At 57.1% G+C, this 4,814-nt stretch overlaps 1 long non-coding RNA gene across 1 annotated transcript; it reads left to right on the top strand.

Annotated features, from left to right (window-relative positions):
- The first annotated feature begins 309 nt into the window (after positions 1 to 309).
- Positions 310 to 3,500, top strand: LOC144372498 (uncharacterized). The gene is made up of 2 exons (XR_013432490.1): positions 310 to 725; positions 1,037 to 3,500. It is a non-coding gene; the product is annotated as an uncharacterized LOC144372498 (long non-coding RNA).
- Positions 3,501 to 4,814: the final 1,314 nt, after the last annotated feature.

Below are 4,814 nucleotides of genomic sequence, written 5' to 3'. Positions count from 1 at the left end.
AGTGCTGGCTCCCTATGCTGTCACTGTGCTTGGTGCTGCCTCCCTACACTGTCACTGCACTCAGTGCTGGCTCTGTGCACTGTCACTGTGCTCGGTGCTGGCTCTCTTCTCTGTGGACCTGGAATGCAGTGGTGTCACCCATGGCAGAGTTGGGCCAACAGAGCCCTGAAGGGAGAGCCTGGGCCTCCTGAGCTGGGAGAGTGCAGCTGGACAAGGGACTAATGGGCACTGAACACACCCAGGCACCCTTTGTGCTACCTGGAGAGAGCCCAGCTGGCCTCACACACAAGTGGATGACCCTGTGCGAGAGGACAGCAGGGCAGGGAGAGGTGGCCGAGTCCCCAGGTTCCTGCTGGGGGTGGGACGGGCACTCTCGCGGGGCAGTCTGGCCAGGTCTACCCGGTTTGCCCCTTTGTGTTGGAGAGCGTGCCAGTGTGCACACTGTAGCCCACTCTGCCTGCACGCCTGTCACAGCCACCTGCCTCTAGGAGACCCGCACTCCTACTCCTTCTGGAAACTGTCGCTCTTTGCAACACGACTGGTCAGCTCCTGTCCAGACTCCCCAGCTGATTTTAGCAAGACGGTCTCCCCTCAGCATGTCCACATGATGAGTGGCGCTCATGGCCGCCTGTCATTAGCAGGAGCTTCCTGACTCCGGTGTCCCTGGCACGATGCAGAGAGAGTGGGCACTTCAGATCCACATGACAGACGTCCTGCTCGCTCAGGTGCGCCTGTGTTTCCTCCGCTGACAGCAATGTCACAATTCCTGCTTCTTGTCTGAATATTAATTAGTATTTAAGACTCATTAAGCTGGTTTTAGTGATTTACTTCATCCTGTAATTAGATATTATAATTAGATTATATCTATCAGATTTTCAACTTTCCTTTAATAAGAAATTGTTCAATACGTACAGATAAAAATTTATCAAATTATAACACATCATTTGAGCTAGATATAAATCCGGTTTTGCAATAGTTGAATAATAGCATAATGACAGTGTGGAGTTTTGTTTTTATGGGAATGTGTATTTTCTAGGTGGTGAGTTGTCCCAGGCATTGTGGAACCTTTCCAAGTGACGACTGTCTCTGGAACTAAGCCTGACCTTCAGAAGCGGGAGGACTCTGGCGCCATACCCAGCAGCACCTCTGAACTCTCCCGTCCTGAGACTCCCCGTGGGAACTGGCCTAAAGGGTATGTGTGGCCAGTGGGAACGAGGACCAGCGGCAGCCCCAGGTCCTGTGTTGCAGTGCAGTGGCGTCCACACACGGGTGAACCAGCTCCAAAGGCCGATGCAGAGAGCAGTGCCCTTCACAGGACATGCTCACGGCAGTCTGCTGTGAGAGGTGACCTCTGCCCGGGCTGGGCAGGTTTCCCAGTCAGTTCCGTGAGTCGCAGGCACACAGGCAGCCTAGCTCTGCTCTGGCCCACCTGAGCTCCTCTGATGACCAGGCCAGCCTCACATGGCCTGCCCTCTGGGATGCTGGGCATGCAAGGGAGACACCGCGACAGCAGGAGTGGTTCCCTGGGCATCAGGCCCGCCTCCCCTCAAGAAAGGAAGCCTGTGTTTCCTTCCACGTGAACGTGGCTTATGGCCTGACCCACGCTCGGAAAGCTGGACGGCACGCGGGGTGTCAGTTCTGTCCCTCAGCCTTGTGGGACAGCTCCCTCAGCCTGGACATGCAGACATACACACAGAGATGGTGATCGGAAGTTCCTACTCCACTTCTGAAGCCCAGAGATGCCATCCTGGATCCTCTAGCTCAGTCCGCCGGCTGCACCTTGCTCGGAGCTGACCAAGGCCTGGTGCCACTGGCTGAAAGCGTGAGCAAACCCCCTGCCCTGTGTATTCTCACCCAGGCCCTTTTGCAATATGAAAATATATTGAATTTGATTAAAAATTATTATTCTCCCATGTTTTAGAGGCACTTTAATTGGATTGTAGTGTAATTAAAAATTTCAGCCTTGCAGATCTGGGCAAGAAGTTTCCAGTGAAAGGCGCTGACCTCATTTGACATAGGGAGGTCAAGGAGGAGTCTGGGGCAGCTGCTTCCTGCGTTCACGGGTTTATGGTATCAGGAGGTGAACTGGAGCGTGGGGTAGAGGGCCAAGGCCTGCAGGACTGGACACGTGAAGCCAGGGCTGGTGTCCTGGGTCAGGGGAGAACCTCAGGCTTCTGGAGCAACAGAGCTGACTCCACACTCGGGGTGAGCAGCTCCCCAGAGCAGCCCAGGCAGGACAGAATGGACAGGAGGGGCTGCAAGGACTTCCCCGTGTTTCAGGAGTAGGACAGTGGGCCCAAGTCCATACTGTCCCAGAACCTGGAGTTGGTGAGGCTTCTCCACAGCTCACCTGGGCAGGGAGGCTGTTGGCCAGGGCATCCTGGGCAGTGCTGCACAGCCATCAGCAGCCCAGACCCCGAGTAGCTCTGCCCCCAGCACAGTGCAGCCCCCAAGCCTCACTCGCTCATGTTTCAATCTCAGTCCAAACTGAGGCAAGCTGGGTTCTTGGACTTAATAAGGTGTGATTTTAGCAACAGTCAACGTCCAGTCTTCCTCTCGCTCATTGCTACATGTGCAAAAGCACTGTGCAGGAATTCATCCCGAGCAGCTCTCCAGGGTCACCGCCCCTCATCCTGCCCATGGCCTTAAATGGACACTCTCCACCCTGTTGTCCCTGCTGAACTCCACTCAGAGCCACTGTCTGCTCCCTCTCCTTGCATGTCTAAGAGATGAATCATTCCTATCCAAAATATTCACAGATTCTTCATGCTAGGCCAAGTCCAGCTCAAGCACTGACCCTGTGTCCTGGGAGAGCTGACACTCTGTGGAGGAGAATGTAGGGACCACATATTTGAAGTCCACACGTCTGCACCCTCAGGATCGGTGAGTGCCATGCAGATGGGCAGGCACCCTGCTCAGTGGGCTGCATGGCACCTCAGGGAGAGGAGGAGACCGCTCACGGTACAGGAGTCACCCAGGCCAAGGCGCCTGGCAGGTACCTTCAGGAGCACGAGGAGCTGTACTCAGGACTCCCGAGGGTGGAGGGCGAGACCCGGCTTCCTGGGCTCCCTGGCGATGGCTGACCCAGATCCGGGCCCTGGGACGGGTGACTCTTGGTGAATGTCAGACTCCTCCAGGCCTGAGCTGTGCACAGAGCAGCCACAGCGAGGGGTTCAGGGAATGTCCCGGACGTGACTGCCGCTGGAGGAACGGAATGGTCAGTCGTACGCAGTTTCAGCTAATCGAAGTGGAAAACTCGTTGTTAGAGACTTTCCCGTGTGTGGGGAGACGTGGTCACGTCTCGCCCGTTCAGCTAGGAAGCTGCAGCGCCGACCCTGCACTTCTGACCCGAGCAGGCATTCCTGAACTGCTGCAGGTGTGGGGTGCACCCGGCCCCGGGGCTTGTGTGGGCATAGGTGTGAATAGCTCCTGGACCCTTTTGTAGAGATCACACATTGGAATGGTGTCTAGATATGCATTAAATAAGATGTCTTTGACAATAGTTTTACTCTTGTTTTTACTTCCATTAAAGTGGCTGCAGGAAGTCTCAGCTGAGCAGGAGGCTCCGGCTCTGATTCTCCCAGGCAGCGGTCCTTTGTCCCTCCAGGTTTTCTCTCCCATGTCCCCTGTGTGGCACACTGGGGGGTGTGTGTTGGACGGGTGTCCCTGTGTGGCACACTGGGGGGTGTGTGTTGGATGGGTGTCCCTGTGTGGCACACTGGGGGGTGTGTGTTGCATGGGTGTCCCTGTGTGGCACACTGGGGGGGGTGTGTTGGACGGGTGTCCCTGTGTGGCACACTGGGGGGTGTGTGTTGCATGGGTGTCCCTGTGTGGCACACTGGGTGTGTGTGTGTTGGACGGGTGTCCCTGTGTGGCACACTGGGGGGTGTGTGTTGGGTAAGTGTCCCCTGTGTGGCACACTGGGGGGTGTGTGTTGGGTAAGTGTCCCCTGTGTGGCACACTGGGGGGTGTGTGTTGGACGGGTGTCCCTGTGTGGCACACTGGGGGGTGTGTGTTGGGTAAGTGTCCCCTGTGTGGCACACTGGGGGGTGTGTGTTGGACGGGTGTCCCTGTGTGGCACACTGGGGGTGTGTGTTGGATGGGTGTCCCTGTGTGGCACACTGGGGGTGCGTGTTGGACGGGTGTCCCTGTGTGGCACACTGGGGGGTGTGTGTTGGATGGGTGTCCCTGTGTGGCACACTGGGGGTGCGCATTGGACAGGTGTCTCTGTGTGGCACACTGGGGGTGTGTGTTGGACGGGTGTCCCTGTGTGGCACACTGGGGGTGCGTGTTGGACGGGTGTCCCTGTGTGGCACACTGGGGGGTGTGTGTTGGATGGGTGTCCCTGTGTGGCACACTGGGGGTGTGTGTTGGACGGGTGTCCCTGTGTGGCACACTGGGGGTGTGTGTTGGACAGGTGTCTCTGTGTGGCACACTGGGGGTGTGTGTTGGACAGGTGTCCCTGTGTGGCGCTGGGTGTGCGTGTTGGACAGTGCTTCGCTCCTGCCATTTCTCTTCCCGCACTGAAGTGGCACCTTTTGTTGAGCAGAACTTCCTTAATTTTAATGCCGTGGCCACTGTTGGTCGGCTGTCTGCACTGGCTGACTTCAGAGGTGTGCAGTGTCTGGCTGCCTTTCCTTTATCTTGAATTCAGGGGTGTGTGTGAGTGAGAGAGAGGGAGAGCGTGTGAGCCAGCGTCGGGGTAGGCTGGTGCTCTGGTTGGGTGTGTGCTGGGCACCTGGCTGGTGAGGCGCTGGACAGGGGTGGGGCCGCTCAGGTGGGGCTGGTGGGAGGTGGGAGGTCCCAGGGCTCCC

Source organism: Ictidomys tridecemlineatus, unplaced genomic scaffold (genome assembly GCF_052094955.1).
Source record: "Ictidomys tridecemlineatus isolate mIctTri1 unplaced genomic scaffold, mIctTri1.hap1 Scaffold_1100, whole genome shotgun sequence".
NCBI lineage: Eukaryota > Metazoa > Chordata > Mammalia > Rodentia > Sciuridae > Ictidomys > Ictidomys tridecemlineatus.
The sequence above is the reverse complement of the archived record's forward strand: the minus strand, read 5'-3'. Positions and strand labels throughout refer to the sequence as shown.